Source organism: Orcinus orca, chromosome 12 (genome assembly GCF_937001465.1).
Source record: "Orcinus orca chromosome 12, mOrcOrc1.1, whole genome shotgun sequence".
Taxonomy (NCBI): Eukaryota; Metazoa; Chordata; class Mammalia; order Artiodactyla; family Delphinidae; genus Orcinus; species Orcinus orca.
The window spans coordinates 54,818,639-54,846,136 of record NC_064570.1 but is presented as its reverse complement, the minus strand read 5'-3'; the positions used below and the strand labels follow the sequence as shown (position 1 = coordinate 54,846,136).

Below are 27,498 nucleotides of genomic sequence, written 5' to 3'. Positions count from 1 at the left end.
GTTGGGATGGAGTCAGAGAAGTCCTCCCTATGGAGGTGACTTCTGACTTGCGCTTAAAGGGTGAGTAGTAGTAAGTTAAATGAAAGGCATCTCAGAAACTGAAACACATGTGAGAAAGTCAGAGCAGCAGGAGCGCACGAAGGGAGGATGAAAGTGGTTTAAGGTGAAGACAAAGGATGTAGTGTCACCAGGTATATAAGTCCCCTCAGGTTTATTAAGAATTTCAGTGTTATCAGAAGTGCAGTTTTAACCACAGAAAGCGTTTATGGAGGGGGTCACATGATTAGATCTGCATTTACTTCCATAGAGCCACCTTGACTCTCCCTATTTTTTCAATATAATTGTCTTAAGTATTTCCTCAACATACATTGAGCATAAATAATGTCAGACGGTATTATAATTTTAGCCTCAATCATCAAATATGATATAATAAACCCATAAGATGTAAAATAGTTGTTTTATTGTTCTTTCATTTCTTACCCTATTTTGTTGTTCTTTCCTTTTCTGAAGTTCCAAGCCTATTTGGAGAATTCCTTTAACCAGCCTTCAAGAATAGTTTTGCTAGAAACATATTCTGTTTTCTTTCATCTAAACTTGTCTGTATTTCTCCTTCGTTCCTGATTCCTTTCACTGGATATAGAATTTGCCTTCATTACTTTCAGTACTGTAAATGTTGTACCACTTCCTTCTGCCTCAATTCCCAGCAAGGTCCTGTGGACACTAGGGGTGAGTAAGGGAGAAGTTGAGAGTGTCAACCAACTCTGCCCCCGACTTTGACTTTGTTCTGCCTTGTGGATGCCAGGTGGATATGGAGGCACAGTTCCTTAACGCTGGTAATGACTGTGGATGCTGTGGGTGGAGCAGAGTGGTAACTGGCCCCTCTTTGCCCTAAGTCATTCAGTCTCCGTGCTGCCCAGCAGCGGGGAAAGCTCAATTTGTGAACCCTACTAACACTGCCCTGAGGTGAAATCAGAGTGCTACCCGCCACCGGCCTCTCTGTCTCAGGGGTGGAAAACCAGCTCCCTGCTAGGTCCAATTGACACCCCCCTGCCTCCTGCTTCCAGGATTGGTGAGGGGGGCGGGGCGGAGTTTGAAAATGAGCCTCTCACGGGCCCTGCCGAAGTCACAGGAAGCGGGGGGGGGGGGGGGGGGGGGGGGTGGCGTGGATACAGTTTTTCCGCAGGCGTTCGGCTGGAGCAGGGTAAGTACTGCCGATAAAGTTTTCTGTTGTTAAGCCACCCTTTTTCTGGCTCTTCGGCTAGGGCCAACGGGAGCTTTTATTGGAGCTTTGGTCTGTGCCTGGGGGCGGTTCCGAACAGCGAGTTTCTTGAGTGCTCTGTGGGGATATGCCGCACGGGGAGTAGCAGAGAGACTCAGGGAACTCACTGCCATTTGTTAGCTAGGACAAGGCAGCATTTGAAAAGAGCCTTAGGAGTGGGGTGGAGAATGCGGAGTTTGGTTTCCACCCTAATATGATTAAGTTTTCTACAGGACAGCGGTAATATCACGTAGTGGAGGCGATGACTGGTAAAGTACAAATTCAGAAAAAAATGAGAAAGCAGTGTGGAAAGAAACACGTTTGTCTGTTTCTCTTGAGCTCTATGGGATAAACACTATTATGTTTTTTTCAAAGTCATTTCCTTTCATTATATATAAATGTTAACCTAAGTATGAGTCCATTAGAACACATTTGACACCTTGGAAGAAATGAGAGCAATAGATAGAAATAAAATGAGCTACTAGGCAGCACATTTAAGTGGTTTGTTTTTCACAATGTGTCCCAAAAAGGAGACAAGGTGTCTGACATGCAGTCTTTTAAGTGTCTTTCTCTCCAAAACATATCTGAGCATCCAAATGTGGAAGAGAAGAAATTGGGTATCTCAAAATGACTCTTTTAAGAGCTTTCTCTAGCTCCCAAAGAGATTTGTTTGCTTCTAAGAGATTTATTTTGTTATTATCACATCTGAAATGCACTAGGAAGAAGAAGACTTTTGTTAGCTCAGAACAATAGTAAATCAGCTATCCTAAGTGCAGTTCTGTCTTAAAGATTTATTTTGTTTTGTTATAATTGAGATGAGTCAAGGAGATAGTAGTATGGAAACACTTTTGATTCTGCTTCAGGACAAAGGTCAGTAACTTAAGACTCAAGTTTCCTCATAGTAAAAATACTTTCTAAATATCTTTGATGGGAAATGCTGCTCTGGTGAGGACTAGATCTGTCAGCATGCAACAGAAAGCAAAATACAGCATTAACACTAAGAACCTGCTGTCCACTAAAATGAGAGAAGTGTTTTAGAAAATATATTTTATACTCTATTCTTAGGGTACATCGAGCAAACTAACTATAGGATAGAAATTGCTGTTTTACTGAGATCATCTGCTTCATGCTTTTTGAGATAGCTCGATTTCTATAGCAGAACTGCCAACTTTTATGCTGTATTAGATGTAGTTTTTGTCAGGGACACATTCACCTCACACTGTTAAAGTATCTGGCTTTTAGGTTAATTTGCCTTTTGCTACTCCACATTTTTATGTAAAGGATTGTTATAGCAGATAAGAAAAAAAAACAACACAAAGAGCAGAGTTCTACTCCTAGCTCTATGACCTATGATCTCTGTGTGCTTGGGAAAAAACTGTAAGCTTTCTTACCAGGGGGAAAGGGTGGGAGGAAAGGATAGTTAGGGAATTTGAGATTGACATGTACACACTGCTTTATTTAGAATGGATAACCAACAAGGACCTACATAGGGACCTGTAAGCACAGGTAACTCTGCTCAATATTATGTAAAAACCTAAATGGGGGGGCTTCCCTGGTGGCACAGTGGTTGAGAGTCCGCCTGATGATGCAGGGGACACGGGTTCGTGCCCCGGTCCGGGAAGATCCCACATGCTGCGGAGCGGCTGGGCCCGTGAACCATGTCCGCTGAGCCTGCGCTCCGCAACAGCAGAGGCCACAACAGTGAGAGGCCCGCGTACCGCACAAAAAAAAAAAAAAAAAAAAAAAAAATATATATATATATATATATATATATATATATATACACGAGTTCACAATTCAAATGTAAGATTTGAGGAAAAAATATATATATACTTATCTTAAAATGTAATTCAATCACCTCCATAGTACCACATTTTGAAAACTCATTGCCTTTAACCACCTAGCAGACAGCTCAAGCAGGAAACAGAACTTAAATCTCCTGAGATTTCTTTATACATTTTTTTCTCTGAAAAATGCACTTTTTCTTAACATTCACAATTACTTGAGACGATCATGTACATAAAAGGAAACAATTTGTTTATAAAGTGATGGATTTTTTACTTTTTATTTTTGATGGGGGATATGCTGCTGGTAAAATGAGAAGCAGACAAACATTATGCTCCTGTTAGCAGGCATCCTTTAAAGGGCTATTTTAGATTAAGTAATAAATAGATAGATGCTAATTGTTTTAATAGAAAATTTCCAAAAGAGTAGGTTATCAAATGCTCCCTCTTTAACAGTGCAATAAACCATGTATGACTTTTTTAAAATTTCTTTTATGTGGACCAATTTAAAGTCTTTACTGAATTTGTTACAATATTGCTTCTGTTTTATGTTTAGGTTTTTTGGCCATGAGGCATGTGGGATCTTAGCTCCCTGACCAGGGATCGAACCTGCACCCCCTGCACTGGAAGGCAGGGAAGTCCCTATGATTTTTAAATTTTGGTTTAGTGTTTGGATTATAAACGTAACTGTGTCCTAATTCCCATAATCAGATGTCTAAGCTAGCTGACTTAGACTACAAAGATATATTCAATAGTTTTAATGTTACATTTGAAAAATCTCAAGAATATAGGCAAATGAAGCAACAACTAAATGTGTTACAAAATGGTACAAAAAGCATGCAGATCTTAAGTACATATATATAATTTTAAAATTAGAACTATTCAGAAAATATGAAGACCTGTCTTAGATAAAAAGTAGAGGAGGAATGGTGGGGTTTGTCCATTAATCCATCCATATGTTTGGGAAAATTTTTTTAAAGTTCATTTCAAATTATGAAATAATACATTTGAAACATATGGAAAAATGACATAATTTATGAAAAGGGTGTATTTAATCTCATGCTGGAAGAGTAGCAAAATTCATTTGTAGGGGTGAATTGACTTTAACTTTGTTTATTACACTTGCATTATTTAACAAAGTAGTCACATCTTTGCAATAATTTCAGTTTTACTACACTTTTAATGGCCAAGAAATACATCCAGAGTCCCTCCAAGTACATTCAGAAATCTAGTTCATGACGTGCAAGATAATTTGCACAACCAATGTGGAACAAAAGAAATACTTGCTTAAAATGTAAGTGCCCAGATTCCCATCACTAAAGAAATTTGCCTGCTGGAGAGACATATTTTTGACTTCACTAATCAAGTTTATTTTCTTTACTGTAATAACACTTGTAATTGCACTAGGGTGGCAGTCAAACAAATTTGACTCCTAAAGAAAATTAACAGGACTTTAAATGGAAAGGCCTCTGAAGCTGCAGTTTATGCAGTTTTACAGTTTAATGCAAAGCATTATAGTAAGGATACTCCTCATTGCCAAAAGTTGCCCCACAACAAATAATCCAAAAGAACTGGCACAGGTTCCATTCATCCCCTCTCTACTGGGCAATAAAGGACACAATTTCTCTCTTGAATCGGGAACCAAGGATGTATGCATGGAACACCTTGGGACCAGGAGGCTCAACATGGATTCTCAGTCAGGACTTCTTATATCCTGCTGGTCAGATGGGCACATTCTTGCTACATGACTCGCCCCAATGATAGAGCTCTGTGGATTTCATTAAAACTAGGTTCAAATCATAAATATCAATGTTATCAATAAAACATGCAGACAACCTAGTATAAACTTCCCTGAAATTTTCCTTGGGTCCACGGTTACAAAAAAAAAAAAAAATCATTATTAATCAATATATTGCATGGCTTGTCTAGGTGTCCAAAGCATGTACATTTCTGTCTTTAACAAACCAGCCCAGGCTAATTTTAGTTTCCCATAGCACAGAAATCTTTTTCTTAATTTTTACCTCCCTTGATAATCAGATATTGAATAAGGTATTTAGTTTGGATATCTTGATATTATTAAATATTTTGTGTATACTTTACACATAGATAGAGCTATAGTAGTTTATGCTATCATTGTCACCAGATGATGGAGGCTTTAGACTTATTTAAATAAGTTTATATAATTACTTACTCTTTTGTCTTATTGATAATTATAAATCCAAATAAAAATTAGATACAAATAATCCTTTTATGGTGATCTTGGTAGAGCAATATGTAGCATTCATAAGTCTGTCATCCTCCTATTTGTTTTTTAAGTTGCTCTTAGTTGTAATTCATCTGATTTGGCTCTTTTATGTCATATGTTTTTCCGTTATAATTAGAGAATTACACTTTTTACATTTACATTTTTACCCCTTTGAAAGAAGATTTAAATTATGTTTTATATCACATTTGCTAGAGTTCTCTCCCAATTCTTCACTTGTCAGAATTATTTTTTGGTGGAACAAAACTAAAGTAACATGGGTTTGTTTAACTGAAACTGTTTCAAATATTGCCCAGTGTGCTAAAGTTGGTGATACCGATTTTGTGCTATAATTCAAGGTTGTTTTCGTTTAGTATATGAAATGACATTTTATTCCTTATGTTACCTCTTTAATACTTTAATTCCATAATGTGTACCGAATATCTACTTTTTGGAAGAAATTTTATAGTAGAGGAAATGACATAAACAAATGTGTAAAGGTATAAAATGGCATGGTGTAATACCAGTGCAGGAAGCTACAGAAAGTTCAGTATTTTAAGCTTAAACTGTGATGTGGAAAATTATGTTGGGTTTAATTACAGAGTTGTTAAAATGCTTTAAACAATGAGTGTGTGGTGTAGATTTCTGGGAGGTACAAAATGATGAACACAAAGTTTATTCACTAATGTTTGAATACGTGATAGCAAACAACATTACATACGTGAAGTTTGAACCTGAGGGTCCTGAGTGAGAAAGGTAGGTTGTAAGGAAAGAATAACTCTTCAGGGCTTTTCCTTTTTCCTTTCTTTTTTTTTAAAGTTCTTGGGCTACTCTGGAAAATAGAGCCTTTCTTTCCCTGATGGATTGGAGTATTGTCCACAATTCTCCCCTCTCCTTGTGTCCACTCTCTCTGCCATGTAACTTTGCATTTTCTCCTTTGAAAGGCAGAGTGTATTCCTTTGTCTCTTGACTCCAGGCATGGATATTTGACTTGCTGTTGCCTATTAAATGTATGTGAAAGTGACAATATGCCAATTTAGAGCCTACACTCTTGCACCTGTGCCATTGCCATGAGTAGCACATGTCCTTGCTAGCCTACTGATATTAGAGACTTAGCAGCTGACCCAGTTCCATCTGTCCCTTAGAGATTTTTAACCAGCTGAGTCAGTAGAACCTCTCCAACCTATCCACAGACCTGTAAGAAATATATGTTATCAGGGTATTCAAATGAGAGTTTGTTTATTTTTGTTATGCAGCAATAGTTGACGAATATATATTTTTAGTCTTTAGTTTCTTCCTCATGAAGCCCTATCACTTTTCAATATTACAGTCCAAAATGGATGGATTAAAGGATAAAGAAGTTAGAGGTAGGTAGGTCTGCAAATGCCAGGTGGTTGTTATAAATTATCATATATCAACTCAAAATTACTACAAGAGAAAATATATTAAAAATATTTGCTTTGTGTCCATTCTTTCCTTTCCATGTAAGAACAAGAGTGATCTTATCAAAACAAACAAAAAAAATGTGTTTATTGTAATCAAAATAAAATCCCAAACTTTTACGAGGCCACGCTGCATGACTTGACCCATACCCTCCCCTCAAGCCTTATCTTAATCTATACTCTCACGTTCATTAATTTGTCCAGCCACACTGATCTCATTAAAATCCATCAAAAATTATAATTCTATACCCCTTGCCACTACACATTTTGCACTTCTCCTACTCTCCCTGAACAACTTTATTTTTCTGGATATTTCTGAGTTCTTCAGGATTTCACGTGGTTCACTCCAGTTATCATTTAGGTCTCAGCTCAAGTGCCATTCATCATAGAGTTCTCCTTGACTAGGACATCAAAGATCAACCCTCTGGGCTTCCCTGGTGGCACAGTGGTTGAGAGTCCGCCTGCTGATGCAGGGGACACGGGTTCGTGCCCCGGTCCGGGAAGATCCCACATGCCGCGGAGCGGCTGGGCCCGTGAGCCATGGCCACTGAGCCTGCGTGTCCGGAGCCTGTGCTCCGCAACGGGAGAGGCCACAACAATGAGAGGCCCGCGTACCGCAAAAAAAAAAAAAAAAAAAAAAAAAAGTCTACTCTCAGTCAATATCTCCTATGACCTAGTTTTACTGTCTTTTTATCACATACCATTCTCTGATAATTATTTATTTGATTACTTTATTGCTGTTCTCTCACCAGTATGTAAGTCTTGAAAGCAGAGTTTTAGCTATGGTGTTTGTGCTCACAGCTGTACCCATAGAACTTAAAACTTTGCCCAAAATAGAACAAGTTCTCAAAAATGTGTTATACCAAGGAGTTAAGAAATTGGAAAACTTTAGTTGATGATGTATATATTATAATCCTATTTTAGTCATGTTGCTTAACAAGGTTCAAAAAGGTAGACCGACTGACTCTCTCAGTGTCACCCAAATAGTTAATGGCAGAACTTTTAACCCCAATAATGTTGACTCCATGGATGATTATATTTCCATCAACATTGCACATGATATTTCCATGAACACTGAATAGGCTCCTTAGGGTAAGCAAGGTCAGATGCCTATGCTTCTCATTTCTCTGTAGTAGATGAAGGTTTTTAAAAGACCCTTTTTTACTGAGAGTTCCCTCCCTCCCCAAGGTGACTTACACTAAACAGATGAAATCCCCAAGTACCTCAGGAGCTATAAAAATTCAATTAAATTTCATGTAACTAAAAAGCTGTTCATTTTGCAATTAATAAAACATAATAAAGAGATAAAGAAATATTTCAGGAGTTTCAAAATATCTAGCTATATCATTTTCAAGAATCTGGTGTCATATCATTCACTTAGATGAAGTTAAGGAATTCAGTGCAAGAATGAGAGAAAAATTTTAATTTGTCTCATTTTTTCTTTTATTTGGACTCTGTCACCAAGTGTCTTATTAAGTGGGCTTAAGTACAACAATTAGAATCAGTCTGGGTTTTTAATTTTTTAAGACTAAAAGGTCAAACTAGGCAGATCACTTGGAATTATAAATACAGCTTATTAGATTAGCCAGTTTGTCATATTTTATTTTAAATTAAAAATAATTAATTGGAAAAAGTTTTAATAACACTGAAGGAAAATATCAAATGCATACTGGATATCTTGTCTCTTATGTGAGCAAACAGATCTTCCTCTGTTAACTAAATGGGCTGCTTATTGTTCCCCCTTCTCTTTGAATATTTATTCCATTCATAGTTCAGGAACTCACTTTTTTAGCTCACATTCTATCCTTACTAAACTATTCTTAGGCGCCAGTAAAGGCACTAAGCTTCAAACTATTTTCGTTTATGCTTTTATCTGCTTTTTAATATCAAATCCCATTCTTAACCCACCATCACTACATCATCAATCTTAGATTGACATCACTCTAAAACATTTTTTTTAATCAAATGGATACAGTGGCTTTCTCCAAAATAGCTTCATTGTTTTAGCATCCATATTTTAAGATAAACAGATACAATCCCATTGTTTTCAACCATGTCCCTATGTTCCTATGTATTCTAGGTGAAAATGCACTCTTTCCAGGAAGGCAAATCTTTGTTTCCTTCTTTTTTTCTGAATCCAACCAAAAGTAAGAGGTTCAAGAAACAGAAACTACATTTCATGAAATCAGAAAACACTTTTAAATGAAACTATAAATGAAATCTATAAATAAATGAAGATTATCTGATAAAAGCAGAAAATATTGACCAGAGTGAAACAAGAAGCTGGAAGCTATAGATCATAGGTAACATTGGCAAGCACAGAATTTTACAAATCAAGGGGCACATCCTGAGAGACTGCATTAAGAATCTCTTGTTGAAAACATGGGTTAGCTGTGGAATCCTCTCAGAATGTCATTTATATCAGAGAATGCAAGGATAGAAAGGGCCAAACAAGTAAGTTTGCAGAAGCGGTACCTTTTTAAGAAGAAATTTAGCAGGTGGTAGTAACCCAGCCTTAACTATCAAATTAAGCAAAGTAAAAGGAGACTCCTATCCCCCCAACAATTATTCTTCTTTAGAAAACTCTGTATCATAAAGTGTTATATATGGATTAAGTGAAACTTTGAAAGCCCAGAGAATTCCTCTGTGACCTCAGCCATGTTCTCCTTCTACATGGAGCACGTTCAAGGGAAAAAAAAAAAAAAAAACCTACTTCAAAATATGAGTATTAATTTAAAAAGGACTCATAAAACTAAACGACCAAAGTGAAAAAAATGTAAAGGAGCAAAACAGAAAGTCTATAAAAACGGGAAAATTTGCTTTAGAGAACATGAGAATTGTAAAAAAAAAAAAAAAGAACATTTCCATGGATCCAGGTGAATAAAGTTGGTATTTTGAAATCAAGAGCAAAAGAAGTAAAATATTACTTAAAACATTCATGATTTTAAAACATGAGCTAAGGAAGATAAAAGAATGAAAAACTGAGTCTCGAAAACATGTAAAAGAAAAATACGACCACCCATGGAAATAAAGCCTGTATTAGAAAAAATAATAGAAAAGAGATACTGTTCAGAAATTATATCCAGGAATAGAAGAGAGTCTTGAGAAAACTAAGCAAAATTTTAAAATAATTATTAGTAAATGACAAGATATAAAACTCTTAAAGGAAATGAACTATACAGGTAATGGTGTTGTGAGAAACAACAATACCTGGAATAGAAAAATATTTAAAACATTGTTTAAAATAAACTTTTTCTCAGTAAGCAAAACTTGAATTTAGAGATTAAAAGAGCACATCACTTCCCAGGAGATTAAAAAAAATCATTATTAATTGGTTATATTGAGACATATGTTTAGTAGAGTTACTGGGATATGTATTTACAAAGAAAAATAAAAGGCAATAAGAAAGAAGAGTCATTGATAATGGGAAAATATTGAAATGGTCCCTGACCTCTTTAAAGCTGGATTTAATGTGAGAAAATAATGAAATATTATCTACCAAGTCTTTGGGAATCTTTGGCATGACCCATTAGTATATATTTTGCTAAACTGTTCCTCACTTATAAAGTAAGCAACAAATATTTTCAAATATACAAGATTTCTAGGAAAATATTACTAATAAGCAGGATGTAGACATTGACGTTTTAGCCAAGTGATAGAAAATCAGTGCAGCTGTAGTAAAAAATTGACGGTAAGTTTTAAAAGTCATACAAAATAGAACTAAGGTTAAAATAATCAGAATAATGGTTACAGAATTATAGCATTTAAGGATGATATAGAAATAAAAATAAAGTAACATAAATCAGAATATGCAAGTGGAGAAAAGATGAGCCTCTATATTAGATTATTTAATGTAAGGTGAATAGTAAAATATTAGACTTTTGAAGATAACTAGTATACTAACTTGAAACAGTCTTCCAAATATCAGAAAGAACGCACACAGGTATGTACACATGGGTACATGTGCACACATGTGCACGCAGCACATGCGTGCATGCGCGTGCACACACGCGTGCGCACATGCGAAGAAGAAACACTACATAGTAAAACTATAAGTTTTACCACTGGGAACACAGAGCAATGTGAATAGTATGATACCCTGAGTAAAAAAAGCTAGGATATATAGACAAGCACATTTGCTGGTAGAAGGATACACAAAAATCTTTTGACACTATTACTGGAAAAGGTTTTTGGGATCTGTAGCTAAGAAGCTGGAAAGGGACAATTTACTGAATACTTTTGAACTGGTTTACATTGTTAGTGTAGTTTTGACAGATTAAAAAATAATCTACTGAAAACTATTTTTTGAAGTACCTCCAAATACATATCTTGTATTTTGACTGTGGTGCTTTTCTTCCATAGTATGTGAGCACAGAACTTGACAAATAATAGATATAAAAAGAATCTTGATTATAAAAACCACAGGGAAATGTCTTTATATTTTTGCAGTAACTTTTAAAAAATAATGGTAAAATATAGGTGGTATGATATTTTCAAAACTTTAAGTGTCTTGTTCACTTAAAGCTATTGTTTAAATTAAAACAGATAAACATATTCATTACTCATCAGTCTTTCAGAATAGGTGCTCTTGCAGTCTGTAGAGTTGTCTATACTGCAGTGATTTAAATGCATATTGGTTTAAATACAAAAATTTACTTTTCTAAATTTATCAACAGTATCTGTAATTTATTATTTTTATACATTTCCTATTTTATTGAAGTATAGTTGTTTTATATTGTTATATTAGTTTCAGATTACAGCATAGTGATTCAATATTTTTATAGATTATACTTCATGTAAAGTTACTACAAAATAATGGCTATATTTCCCTGTGCTGTATAATATATCTTCCTTGTTGCTTATCTATTTTATACATAGTAGTTTGTATATCTTAATCCCATAACCTTATCTGGCCCCTCCCTTTCCCTCTCCACACTGGTATCTGCTAGTTTGTTTTCTATATCTGAGAGTTTGTTTCTGTTTTGTTATATACATTTGTTTATTTTTAGATTCCACATATGAGTGATATTATACAGCATTTGTCTTTCCCTGCCTTATTTTACTAAGCATAAAATTTCTAGGTCTACCCATTTTGCTGCAAATGGCAGAATTTTATTGCTTTTTATGGCTGAATATATATATATATATATATATGTGTGTGTGTGTGTGTATGTGTGTGTATATATATATATATCGATTCATCTGTTGATGGGCAGTTGGGTTGCTTCCATATCTTGGCAATTATAAATAATGCTGCTGTGAACATTGGGGTGCATGTATCTTTTCAAATTAATGTTTTTATTTCCTTCTGATATATACCCAGGAGTAGAGTTGATGGATCATATGGTAGTTCTACTTTTAGTGTTCTGAAGAACTTCCATAGTGTTTTCCACAGTGGTTACATCAATTTACATTCCCACCAACAATACACAAGGGTTCCCATTTCTCCACATCCTTGCCAACATTTGTTATTTGTAGACTTTTTGAAGTCTGCTATTCATTCCTCCCAGTATGTTTTTCATTAGTTATTGTCAATATATTCTTCAGTTTAGACTGATTTTTATATTTCCTAGTTCCTTGGTAAAATTTTCACTGTGTTCATCTGTTCTCTTCCCTAATTCATTTAGCATTCTTATTAGTAATGCTTTAAATTATTTATATGTTGTTTATTTCTCTTTCGTTATTTTTTCTGGAGTTTTTTTCTCTTACTCTTTCAATTGAGAACAGTTCTGTTTTTTAATTTTGCTTAACTTTTTCTGTTTCTATGAATTTAGGTCAAACACGTACCTATTGAATCTTGAAGGGGTTCCTTATGTGAGAGCATCCTTATACAGTCTGTATGTGCCTGTTCTCTTTGATGGGATTGCTGGATGTGATATGAATAGAAGCCGTGTCTTTCCTCCGGGTGTGCTGGCAGTTATCACCTTGGTAGGAAGTGGGGTTGGAGATGGAGTGGCCAGGGCCAGAGCCAGGCAGGAGGTGGGGCTTCCCCTTTGCTCAGTGGCTATTACTTTCCTATTAGGGATGGTGTTGGATCCCAAGGTGATGGAGCTGAAGACCTGAGAGTCTGGTCTGAGCTGGCTCTGTTCCCTTTAAGTGTGTGCTCTCCCCCTCCCAACACTGGTACCCTTGCTCCAAAGATTGGAGTTCTTGACTCATGACAGGGTAACAGGCTGTGGCAGGCCAGTTGAAGACAGAGGTATGGGCTGCTTCCAATGTGTAGCCTGTGCAAGTGCCAGCAAGGGCTGCCCCCACTACATCCTAGTCTCCTTTGTCCCTCACAGGTGATAACTCCCCCAGGCCTAGCCCACCCCCCACCCCCCTGTTGTGGAGCTGTGCCACAGTGCAGGTGGGGCCCTCCTGGGCTCTTAGTGTGTACTGGGGCATGGGCTGGTGCTGTCTGGCTACTCTCTGAGATTGGGGATCACCCCTTGATGTGCTCCCTGTGAAAGCGCCAGCAATGGCCACCCCTGCCACACTGAGATGCTGCCCCAGGTCAGTCAGGGTCACCTCTGCATCCCTGGACCAAGCTCTCTCCCTGTTCAAGGTAGCCCTTGCTCTGGTGGTGGGCTATGACGTGAAGCAAGTGGGGCTAGAGTGTTCACTTGGCTCAGGCTGGGTCACTTAAAACTTGCTGGGTCAGCAAGTGGGCAGCTCCTCATGAGTTCCCAACCCATCCTTTCCACCCTGCCTCGGGAGCCAGCCAGCACCCACACACTCCTCACAAGCAGAGTCCAGCCCTCCTATTAGCCCCAGAGACACTCCAACCAGCCAAGGGGGCTGATTTTCCCTTTGTTGGACTGCAGGACCCGGGCATCCAATATGTGGCTCTAACTGCTCACTCCTGAGGGCGGATCTCCACCCCTATATTTTTCCTCTTCCTCTGAGTCCCGCCCCCATGGCACAGGTCCGACCTGATCCCTTCTCTTTTCTTCCTACCTGATTCCATGTGGATCTTTCTTACAGCCTTGGTTGTAATGGAATCTTTCTGCCAGTTTCCAGTTTGTTTTCAGTGAGAATTTTTCCACATGTAGATGTATTTTTGATGTGTTTGTGAGGGAAGGTGAGTCCAACATCCCCCTACTCCACCATCCTCACCAATCCCCTCTATTTGTCATTTATTAAAAGAGTAATAGTTGTAGCAATACTGTGCTGTTAAATGCTTTCAACAAAAACTATATCAGAGAAGACTCTGACCATGAAGGGTTCACCAAACTGGCCATTCCATCCAGAAAAACAAAGATTTTGTGTTTACTCTGGATGCACAAGAGAGGCATTTACTAGTATGTGAATTCACATTCTTAAATATATAAATGATGGTTGCAGTATACTCTTTAAATAACTGTCATTTGTAATGTCATATGAGGAAAATACAAGGATGTTTTCATACACACAAATAAGATCTGGGTTCAGGAATACAATATCCTTTAGGGTAAATTAAGGTAACCTTTCCTGCCTCTGTTTTTTGATAAGATCAAACAAGATTACTTGGAATTTATAGTTTTAAAATGAATTTAGTGTCTCAGATGTCTCAACTACTAGAAAAATTTTCTAACATTTTATATGAACCTCCTATAGTCAGAAAATAGTTATCAAATGACATTCTTGAATCTGAGGTTAATGAAGCCCTAGTAATTCCTATTATAGGTATTGATTTCCAAATTAACTAGGAAAGTTGATTATTTATCATGTGAAAATATTCCATTATCTGGCTTCTGATCAAATTGAAAAATAAGCTGAATTTCAAATGTCATTAATATTTTGTAATGCACAAAGTTGATTTTACTTTTCACTGTGGAGAGATAAATTTCTCAAGTGCCTCTATAATTTGAGCATGTATTAATATTGGTCTGATATTTATCTATTACATTAGAATGCCTTAATCCAGGGCTTTTAAATGTGTATTTTACCGCCTTTATAATGTGGATACCCGCTTTAGAGCTTAAGCTAAGTCTCATGTTATAACATAAAGTCACGCTATACGCATCACTTGAGTGGACTTAAGATGTTTTTCCTTTCCTCTTACGGCTGCCATGACTTAAAATGACCTTGCCCAGGGCAAAAATAAGTCTGTCAGATCTGTTTATAAAGTTATTAGTTGAAAGCCTCTTCTAGGACACATAGAAGTTATCTACATTGAACTAATTACCCAAACACAAAGACACTTTATCTACATTCAGAACAGATTGCTTCTGGGTTGAAGTAGTGCCCTTCTGACCAGCCTGCATTGATTCACACTACTTTTACTGAAAATAATTGAATCATTTTGCCCTCTTCTTCTCAAGAAAAAGATTTTTTTCTTGCTTGACAGTATGAATGCCATTTGTTTCAGAGTCATTATTAATGATTAAGAAAGGCAGCCAAATAAAACATATTTAACTTTAAAAAATGGAAATATGTTCTGATATTCAAGCATGCTATTATTCAGAAACAAGTAAATTAAAACAAAAATGAGATGTCATTCACCTATCTAAGTTTTCAAAAGCAAGGGTGTGGTGAAATAAGTACTCTCATATCTTGTTGTTGAGAATGAACATTAATATTGTGCTTAAAGAGCAACCTAGATATATCAATCAAAAAATATAATGTGCATAATCATTGAGCCAGCATTTCTAATTCTAGGATTGTACCTTACAAAAATGATCATCAAAATATAAGTTTTTATAAAATGGTTCACTGGAACATTCCTTATATGAACAAATAAATTTTTAAAAAGAATTATTATATAATTATTTACAAAAATCATATTATGTATTGCATTATTTATAATATAAACAAATATAATAATCCAATCTATGGAAATGGAAGTAGGCATTAGAAAGAATGAACTATATGGACAGTAAAGATCTCTACTAGAACTCAAGGTACAATATAATTGTCAGAATAATATGTGTAGTATTACTTCTGGGGATGGGAATGAATTGGAGATTTTTTGTTTGCTTTCTTGTAGATGGACTTTAGTGTTTTAATTTCATATTTTGCCATATAATTGTAGATACTTCACAATGAATAAATATCAATGTAAAAGTTTAATGAAACAATTTAAAAAATAAAATAAGGCTTATTTAACAACACATTGAGTTTTCTAACATAGATTATATATTTATAAAAGAGGGTTCTTTTGGATATATTTTAACTTTGGTAGTATTTAATCTTTCTACACAAAAAAGTCAAAATTTCAACTAACATAATTGTACACTGAAGTAGTAGAGATAAATGGTACAAGTCTCAATATGCATATATGTATACTAGTATTCCTATGAGTAATTATACGGAAAACAACTCAATTAATTCCTTACTACTTTAAATATACCATAATTATCTGCTGTGAGTCATAAAAAGATCAATATTAAAGTGTTTTGTGAAAATTAATGTGTTTCATAGGTAATTTTTTTTACATATGTTAGCACAACATAATATACATATTTCTCCCTGTTTTTAAAATGACTCATCTTTCAGAGTCTCTGGAACAATTTTGAGAAATAAAAATTTCTATCTCTACCTATATATATAAAATTACAATTATTGGATCTATTCAATGAATATATAGCATTTTTGTTGAAAATAAAATTTGAGTTCTAGATCTTATCTGCCCTGTAAACACATTCATAGCAATCAGATTTTTTTCAAAGATTAATGTAATAATAAAATATTCTAAACAGATCAGTATAAAGAATTTTGCCTCTGCTCATATTTATCAGCTAGAAATAATTAACTAAGGCAAATTAAATTATTATCAAAAATGATAAGAATTGTACCTGTATATCCCATATATCAAGTGCAACTTAGAATTATTTTTAACGTATGTCATGAGAAGGGAGTTATAAGGCCTTAGGACTCCAAGTACAGGTTAATTTCTAACCATTTTCTCTTTTCATTTCAAGCTTTGTCACTGGACTAATACATTTGGTTCCTTATTCTGTTTTCATTACTCTGTGATTTCACAATTGACAGGAAAATAAATTATCTGTAGTTTTCTTTTCTTTGTTCAGAAGAATGCATTATCAAAGAACTTTATACCATTCATTGCAGCCTACTGCACTGTATGTTTCATTTGGTTGGACAATGATGTTAACACAAATAGGAAGAGACTCAGTACATTTTGGAGAATATAATTAGAATAAAGAAAATGGTACAAATATAAGCGATTCTGACCTACATTTTTTGTCAGTCTTTCTTGGCAAAATAAAACATGTCCTAATAGGTACAGATTTACTCACAAACATGTCTCATATGTATTACTGAAAATATTCTGTAATACTTTTATTAGAGCCATGATAGGTTTAAGAGAATATCATAAGTTTTGGATTTCTTATAAATCAATACTTTATCAATATGATATGCTTTCTTTATCATTTTATTTTTATATATTTACTAGAGTTTAGGTCACATATACACCATAATTATTTAAATTACATATACCATCTGGAACAATGAAAAGACCAAAATACTTTCTAAGTTTCTAATTTAATTTATCCAAAATTAAAAGAAATTGATTATTGCTTTGGTTTTCCTCAAAGAATCTTCAGTCATTCACTTGTTTTATAAGCCATTAGATTTACGTACTAAATATCTGTTACTATATTTTTTCTTTAAACATTTACTTAATTAAAAGCATGACAAAACTGTATTGAAATCTGTATATTTTAGATGAGCTAGCTTCAAAACTAAATTTTTCTTGCATTCTATAACATATGTTTTATTATGATGAGTTGACAGTATTTTCAAATTAATATTGGATAAACATAAATTTTAAAAAAAATAGTTCTAAAGTTTTAAATGGTTATTAAAACATTGGTCATACAAAGATCAATATTGTAGCTTCACTGACTACAATGCTTAAAGAATGCTCACAAGGATTAGAGAAATCCTTAGAATTTGCTGGAGGATCATCAGTTGCAATATGAAATATTTTCATGCATACTTGTGGCATTTTCTTATCCATAGCCCTTCAAATTATTTTTTTCCAAGAGTCAGTGTTTGTAGAGTAACTATGTTATCCTCATCAGTCTTATCACCTTCTGGACAAATCCTGTGTACTCTACAATATATTCACTAATAGAAATATTTACATTGAAGAAAATTACAAATCCAGTAATAATTGTTTTCTGTCCTACATGGATTTTCTTCAGAATTATAGCAAAAACAATTGAGAAATAATCAACAAATGGTTTCATTCATTATATGTTACAGTATCAAATCTTTGCTTTTGTATTAATCCTCTGAAAAAAATATATAATTATTATTTGGTGTAGAAGTTTATATTCTGAATAAATGCCCTACTATAATGCCATAAAATTTTCTGTGGTTTATGCCAGATAATACTCATTAGTACACTCAGTAACTTTCTTAGATGATCTTCTGAACACTAGCTATAACTATACCAAAAATAAAGTCAAATATGCTGAGTTCAACAATAGCACAGTTTTTTTTTCTCACTTTCTTATTACCTCCAATCTTCATATTCAGTAGTAATACATTTCTAAATCAAATATCAATCCTTATCTGTTATTAATACTATTGATTATGCACATGCCTTTTACTTTCTTAGTGTTTAGTGTAAACTGTTACCAATCTTCTGGCAGTCTCATTTTTTAGTTGAAAAGTATGCTCTTTAAATATTATATAATGTAAAATTGGAATGTAAAATAATGTAAGAATTGCATAATACATCAATTGTTCATCCATCCACACATTGCTACCTATAGCTAAATAGCCTTTTTCTTCTATTACTTTTCTCTTTCTTTTCCCCCAAATTTTATCCTAACTCCAGGTGTTAGCCTTTCTTCCCTATTCTTACATTTCTATGAAATGTTCATATTTCTCTTTGATGTTGTCTTCATTATTTCCATGACTGCAAGAGAATGAGACTATGCTCCAAGCACAGTCTATATATGGCACAGGGAATGAGTCACATGCCAGAAAAGATGAACTTGAACACAACGTGCAATGTAAGCTTTCCTCCTACTTTAACTCCACCCTACTACCACTGTTGTGTATGCCTACTACAAAAAGAGCTGCTCTCTAGCTTTTCTGGAGAGAAACTATGCTTGGCTAAGTAAGGACAAGGTCTTTGGGACAGTAGTAGAATGTTGGGAGTGGGGATATTACTGGTGTTATAGCATATTGGAGTCTTCTCTGATATCAAAGACACATAAACAGTAGTAGGACAAGGATAAACCTACTCTTTGTCCTGCTCCTGAGTAGGGGAGGAATATTATAATGCTGTTTCACTTTTACTCCAAACTGGCCTAGTTGATCTCGGATAAGGGTGAGAGCTGGAATTACTGAGATAGTTATATAGACCTCAGTGGAGACCTGCAGTTCAAACATTTAAAAATGAGTGCCCTTCACATCTTGGCATGTTGCCTTTGGCTTAGTTTGTTCCCCGTTGAAAATTACCTTTCAGGTAATCTATCAATCACCTATAGTGATATCTGTGATGGATACAAGTTTTATGGGTGTCAAGTTTTATATATCTGGGCATGCAATTTTTTAAAAAGAATATACAATTATGAAAATAAAAGAACAAGGATAAACAAAATAGACAGTGAACAACATAAACATATTCTAATAAAGCCAAACTAAATGTATTCCACTGTGTAACTTTTCCTTAGCCAGATCCAAAAAATGCCATACCTTCTACAGTGTCCCCCAACAGGTGAGGAAATGTGCCCTAGAGAAGCAGAGGTGAATCAACACATAAAAGTCTTATATTTGCAAATTTTCCAAAATCACATAACCATATGAACATATTGCTAGTGTCTATCTTAAGAGCTTAGTAGGCTCCACGTAAGAGAGGACCACTAAATCTTAAGCTTCGTTAGAGTCATGGTGAATTTGAATTAATAATCTTTCATATATTTTTCTGCATTCAATTTTGCTAAAGGTACTTATGGATGCATGTGTGACAAGGCTTATATCTTTATAAGGTTTGTTTATCTATAAGGAGCTCTTATAGTTAAATACAAAATTGGGCAAGAGAAAAGAAAATGAAATTCACAAACTAATAAATGTAAATGACCAATAGACACAACTTCACTATCTAACAAAGAAGTATAAATAAAATTCACATCAAAATATGAAGGGCTTTTGAAAAAAATAACAATGGCATTTATAAAGATGTGCTGTATCAGCAAGATAATTGATGTTGGTGTAAAATGGTTCCACCTTTCTAAAGGGAATCTATATATGAAAAGCTTTCTATTGTTTGTGCACTTTATTTCTTTCTTTATTTTTTTTTGCGGTACGCGGGCCTCTCACTGTTGTGGCCTCTCCTGTTGCGGAGCACAGGCTCCGGACGCGCAGGCTCAGCGGCCATGGCTCACGGGCCCAGCCGCTCCGCGGCACGTGAGATCTTCCCAGACCAGGGCAAGAACCCGTGTCTCCTGCAACGGCAGGCGGACTCTCAACCACTGCGCCATCAGGGAAGCCCTGTTTGTGCACTTTAAAACACAAATAGTATCCTTAGTAATTTATCTTAAAGAAATAGTCTAGATAAATACAAATAATTTTATACTAACTTATCTATTGCAGCACTGTCTGCTTTAGCAAATAACTTCAAAATACTAAATGTGACACATAGTGGAATTACTCCATTTTTATGCATTTATCCATACAATGAAGCAGTTATTGAAGTTCATGTTTGCAAAACATTTCTATCATAATATTATCTGAAATAAACATGCATGTACAATATCATTTAATTCTGTCAGATATCTGGATAAGTGACAGATTGATATTTAAACAGAAAAAGAGCTTCTAAAATGTTCCTTAAAATGTTAACAGTAGTCAAATTTATATACATTTATATATATATATATCAATTTATAAATGGTGATTATATTATTATAGTATCATTACAATTTTTATAATTTACAAGATTTTCTAAAATGGACTATAAGTGTTAAGGATATCTTATTGCCTCATCCTGTTATCAGTCATCTATTTATTAAATGTACAGGTTAATGCAATGTATCAATATTTCAGTATTTTTTCAAAATTTAAATTATATGAAATGTGATTTTATTTGAACATTCTTCTACTCTTTCATTCTATTTAGTTTACTTTGTGTGTAACAACAACAGTAAGTAGCATTTTAAGCAATTTAGATTGTACTAAGCATTTTACTTAGTCCAGGTACTTTACACATTCCAAATTCACCTAACAATCTCAACCCCAGTTTACAGACAAGGAAGTTGAGGTTCTGAAAAATTAAGTAATCTATCCAAGATGAAGCAGCTAGTATGAGCAGCATTGAGGTTTTCAGCCCAGGTATTTTGGTATCATATGCTTCCTCTGTGATATCACACTGCCTCACGAATTATTGGTAAAACAGGAAGGGGCTTATTAATATTTATGTGTGAGACTTCTTATAACCAAGCAGTTTATGAGATGAACTGATACAAAATGAGAATTTTTCTTATAGCTAATCTGATATCATTTGACCAGATTTATTAATTTATTTAAATATACAAAAACATGTAATTGACAATAATGGACCAGAAAAGTGCTGTGGGTATTAGAGATGCACAAATAATAAATGAAGATCTATATCTTTTTAGCAGTGCAGGTAATGTGGTGAGGAACATAGAACTGGTAGAATCTAGTATGCATTCTAGTGCGTATATCCAGCCCATCTGCTTTGGTGCAACAGTTTGCTTATTAATTTTATGATAAGCTTAACCTTTGTCCATGTTCCAAACCGTACTAAGAAATGATTCTACATATTTTATTTTATGAGATAATTTAAAAATTTACCTCCTGAATTTATTTCAATTTATATTGTTATTTCTGTACACTTTCCCAAAGGCCTTCAAAAATTGGCGCGTTTACAATGGATAAAAATAAGGTGATTTTTTGTGTGTGAGACACCTCGTTTAGATTTAGAGAAGCTCAGCTCAGATCAAATTACATTCTGAAACAGAATTCATGTATACAAATTATGAACAGTGCCACGATTAACTTAGAATTGGATGCTCATTATCCTGCTGTTTTGTTCCATTTTTTTCACATGTCAAAAAAATCAAATATAAATGCAATTACTTTCCAGGAGGAAATAAATGACAGCACTTCAACATTCAAAAAGGCAACAATCACAATCACAATGCCAGATGACCAAAGCAATAACTCTGGGAAGATAACAGGCAAGCAATTGACCCTGGAGCCACGTCATCAAATCATTCAAAGAAATCTTAGATCAATGGAGGAGGGTTGCAGTGTGTCTTTATAAGGTAAATAAAACATATTAAAATCACTCCTTCTCAGTATGACTATATGATTTTGTTAACCTCTATTGAGCCCCCTCAATTTGATGGCAGCTACATAGTAGCAAAGAATCTCTGCTGAATTAAAACTTTTACAAAAGTCCAACTCTCCTAAGCCTATGTTGTATTTGCACTGCCATATTGGTCATACTAAGTCTTTATCTGTTTATAGAGAAAGACAATGAATTCCTTCTTAGAATAATATACCATTGTTGTGTCTCTCAGTTTTCAGTTGAAGAAAGGGGCTAAACTGGATGCTAAAATATTGTATTGGATGTCAAAACTTTCCTAAATATCTGAATTCATTTTGTGAAATTAAAATTTTATTTGTTCAAAACTACAATGAGGTATCAACTCACACTGGTCAGAATGGGTATCATCAAAAAATCTACAAACAATAAATGCTGGAGAGGGTGTGGAGAAAAGGGAACCCTCTTGCACTGTTGGTAGGAATGTAAATTGATACAGCCACTATGGAGAACAGTATGGAGGGTCCTTAAAAAACTACAAATAGAACTACCATATGACCCAGCAATCCCACTACTGGGCATATACCCTGAGAAAACCATAATTCAAAGAGTCATGTACCACAATGTTCACTGCAGCTCTATTTACAATAGCCAGGACATGGAAGCAACCTAAGTGTCCATCAACAGATGAATGGATAAAGAAGATGTGGCACATATATACAATGGAATATTACTCAGCCATAAAAAGAAACGAAAGTGAGTTATTTGTAGTGAGGTGGATGGACCTAGAGTCTGTCATACAGAGTGAAGTAAGTCAGAAAGAGAAAAACAAATACCGTATGTTAACACATATATATGGAATCTAAAAAAAAAAGGTTCTGAAGGACCTAGGGGCAAGACAGGAATAAAGATGCAGATGTAGAGAATGGACTAGAGGACACGGGGAGGGGGAAGGGTAAACTGGGACGAAGTGAGAGAGTGGTATGGACATATATACACTCCCAAATGTAAAACAGATAACTAATGGGAAGCCACCATATAGCACAGGGAGATCAGCTCGGTGCTTTGTGAGTGTGGGAGGGAGACACAAGAGGGAGGGGATATGGGGATATATGTACACATATAACTGATTCACTTTGTTATACAGCAGAAACTAACACAACATTGTAAAGCAATTATACTCCAATAAAGATGTTAAATAAATAAAATAGAACTAAAAAAAGGCACTCTGCATTCCCACCACAAGCCCCATGCTTTATGTCTCTGTAGATTTGCCTTTCCTGGATATTTCATGCAAGTAGGAATGAAAAAATTAACTTTTTAAGAAACTGCCAAATCATAATTTTGATTACTGTTAGCTTCATAAGGAATTCTGAAACCATGAAGTTAAAAAAAAAAGATTTTACTTGTAATGATTACAAAATAAACATATATGCACACACAGAGAAGTACATTCAGAGCTCCATTAAGCAGTTAACCAAAACAGCCGTTAGAAGTAAAACATCGAAGTATTTTATAAGCATTTAGCAATAGTTTTGTTTTCAAAGTTCTATCATATATATGAAAGTTTAGAATGCAGGGGGACTTTAGAATTTCTAGAATCCAACCCTATTATTTCACAGCTTAAGAACTAAAAAGCAACACACACACATGTAAACACACAAATACACACAAAAAAAACACTTGTGAGCAGCCATGCCTTCTGAAGTTTTGTTCTGAAGTTGGCCAACACAAATGCAGGAATAGACACAAAGACTCTCTCTGTATTCTTCATTAAGATACTTTTTCTTCTATTTGCATATGAGTACTTATTAAATTTCATGTTTGGGGAATCTAATATTTTCTCAAAATACATAAACAAAAGTCTGAATATAGGAAAACGTAAGTGGAATGTAACTTCTCATTTTGGAACCCATGATGAATCTATCAACAGCCTCCCCCAAATAATACTAATTGGAATATTTTAACTTAATAAATGTGACTTTCATCTCTAATATGAATATGCTTTTTAGAATAAATATTATTACTTTTCTCCACCTTCCCTTTCCCATTTCCATCTTATAATGGAAACTACAGAAAGTCACTATTGGTGGTAACTACAAGCCTGGCATCAGTTCAGGCTTCCATTAGCTGCTGCAAAAGGATGATTCGGAGTAAATAATTAAATGTCTCTGAAAATCCCAGCTAGGGCCAGAACAGGGGGAAAGGGGCACAGGAGCCTGGAACAAATCAGGGTGCATGGACTCCACCTTGGATATGGTCAGCTTGGAACAAATACTACAAGATCTTTTTTTTTTTTTTTTTTTTGCGGTACGCGGGCCTCTCACTGTTGTGGCCTCTCCCGTTGCAGAGCACAGGCTCCGGACACGCAGGCCCAGCAGCCATGGCTCACGGGCCTAGCCGCTCCGCGGCATGTGGGATCTTCCTGGACCAGGGCATGAACCCGTGTCCTCTGCATCGGCAGGTGGACTCTCAACCACTGCGCCACCAGGGAAGCCCTACAAGATCTTTTTGTTGTATGATTCTTCTTCATCTGCCTGAAAGGTTGAGTCATATCTACAGTCATCTGTACTCTACACATTGAAGGACAATAGTTTCATAGAGAGTTAAATGGTGCCTGTCAGTGTTTGAACATCTCAGAAGCTTGCTGTATAAGTTCCCAATTGTCCTTTAGAATTGTGCATGTTGTAGCTTATGTTTCCTTAAGATAGGTCATAAAAATATACTAGATTATATGAAAGTTAGAGTCAGGAATTAAACCCACAAATGGACCTGTCAAAGGACAGTGTGCTACACATTCCTAATTAGATTAGCAAAAATAGGTAGTTATATTATTCATAAAGAGAGACTCATTGGAATTATAATTATTCTGAGCAATGGCACCTTTACACGTCATAATTATATTTTTGGATATTTGTGAAAAAATAGTTTACATTTTGAATAATTGTCTCACATAAACTGATTTTATCCATAAGTTCATATTCTTCCACTGTAAAGTACTATTCGTGTTATACATTTTTTCATCCATATAAAATAAAAGTTTTCCACTATGAAGGGTCGAACGCCTTTTGCATTTATGAACCCTTACAAATCGTGACCTGATTTCAAAGTTATACAAAGACTTAAAATTTTAGGTTTTTACATATGTTCAAAGACCTACAGTTCCTTAAATTGGAACATTAAATAAGTTGATAGTTAATTGATATAGTCTCCATACTGAGCATTTTCTTTTGTGTTATGGGAATGACGTGTAGATATTGTAAACCTAGGTACATCCATACTGATGTCTTCCATTCTGGTTTAAGATTTATTTCTAAACCTGTGCTTTCACATGCAGATTTACAAATTAAAAGTAATAATATATCTAAAGTGATGAGGATATATGAAATATATACCTGTAATACAGAATTATTAAATGTGATATGAAACAAACATACTTTCACTTAAATTTTAAATTTTCTTTACAAATGTATAACTTGGGATGTTTGTTGAAACTGCGCATCAATTTCTACTTTCCACTCTTCAACAAACTGAAACTTGACTAAAATCCAGATGCACATAATAACATGAAATATTTTTCATTGTGTTAAAACAGACTGAGGTCAGTAATACCACTACTACAAAGATTTGACTCTGATCATATTATATGTCATGGTTGATACATTCCAGCGTGGAAGACGTTTTGAAGTTACGTAGTCAAGATGATCAGTGAATAAGGCAATATTACCACTATCCTGGACTGCCTGCCACAGAAAAGAGTGTGATCATTTCAAATAGAGTATTCAGGATGCTTTTTGAAAAATATATTTAATCTAGAGTATTTCAGATTAAATCGCTCTCACAAAGTTGAGGTTATTTCTTAATAATGTTACCATGAAGACTTGAACGCTATTGGTAACATTCAGTAGCTTTACTTTTCTTATATCTTATGTGAACCACTGTATTTGTTATACTACAGATTTATGCTCTTATCTGGGAATTCACACACTATACTATAAGATTTCCATGAATAAATATTTGTCAACCTGAAGGTTTAGAGATTATTATTAAAAAGAGGTGATGTTTTGTCATGTATAATGGATATATTCAAGAAGTTGGGCTAAGGAAATATTTTGACAAAGTAATAAAAAATAGACATATCACCATGGTTTCTCAAGTAGTTTGTATTAAAATTGAAACATTAAATTAGAATGCACTCTCCTCTACATTCATTTTCACCTAAATGAAAAAATAATTCAGCTAAGAGATATTACTGTAAATGTAACATTTAAGTGATTGGTCAAATTTTTATTTTTTGATGCTGAAAGCACCTATTTCATTCAATATCATGAATGAAATTAATTTTAGATTTATTTTTATTATTCTTTTGTGTGTTTTTATATTTCTATAGCTTTCATGATTAACTTGGTAGAAAAGAGCATAATATGTTTATTTGATAATATTATCAGTATAAAATATGGCAAAATCTTGGTCATGGGGAAGTTTCATTGCTGCACTGGCATAACTCCATCAACTATATCCAAATTCAAGGGATGACAACACTGACAATGAAGATCACCCTGGAGGTTATTTAGAAGAAAATCTATCATCTGTAAACCTAAAGTGATAACAGCCATTAGCTACAAGGGACGTGGATGTGCTCCTTGTCAACTTTCCAAAAGAGAAAATGCATTTACTGAAAAGATAAACTGTAACCGTCAGGTAAAGAAAACAGTCTTATTACTGACAAGATTAATCAGAAGAGGTACAAAATGATTAGTGTTCTAGGATGGTTTGCAGGAATACTGGATATTTTTGTCTAAAACAAATTTAACTCAGTGTTATTTACTTTGCTTCAACAGAGAGTAAACATACCTAAAATAATGAAACCAAAAATCTCTTAAAATTGACAATTTTCTTCATTCAAAACAAAAGTCATGTACGTATGTGGACATGCTTGAAAAAACAAATGAATGACTGAAAACCTTTCTCTGCAAACAAATGCTATCTGAATTTTACAGACCTTACTGACATTTAGTCTAGTCACGCTTTCTATGATTTTTAAGAACTATTTCAGTTTTAAGTTGATCTTTTTATTCCCTAGCTTTTCCACCTATCTGAAGCCATGGTTCATTTCAGAATATCCTTAAAAGAATGTATTCTGCCTGCCACCCCTGCCTGTGTCATCTCATGTTAGTTCAGCAGCCAGCAGCTGTTGGGCATCTTGCTGTCATCTACCCTACACACATCTACTGAAGCAGAGCTGTGTTGTGACAGGAATCACTTATCACAGGCTGCTTTCCAGGTCTGCCTTTTGGATAAGCACGTTGTGTCATTTAAAGCTGATGTGAGTACAGTTTATGATTGAAGCTTATGAAACAGCTTTGAGAACCAAACATGTCTGTGGAGTGTCAATTATTTTGTTGCTTCCCTGCTAAAACATAATAGATAGATTACAAAACTGATCTCTTCCAACTGCCCAATCTATAGAAGGGCAGTGTTTAGAGTTACCAAAAGTCATTTCCATAACAAGCTTTAGATGACCCATAACACGCATC

General features: G+C 34.7%; 1 long non-coding RNA gene across 2 annotated transcripts; it reads left to right on the top strand.

Annotated features, from left to right (window-relative positions):
• Positions 1–27,498, top strand: LOC125960727 (uncharacterized). Of its 2 annotated transcripts, none has more exons than XR_007470696.1 (4): positions 1–64; positions 21,782–21,959; positions 26,492–26,662; positions 27,045–27,498. It is a non-coding gene; the product is annotated as an uncharacterized LOC125960727 (long non-coding RNA). The 2 variants fall into 2 exon arrangements; XR_007470695.1 differs by lacking the exon at positions 1–64 and adding an exon at positions 18,505–18,677 and having other exon boundaries at positions 21,779–21,959.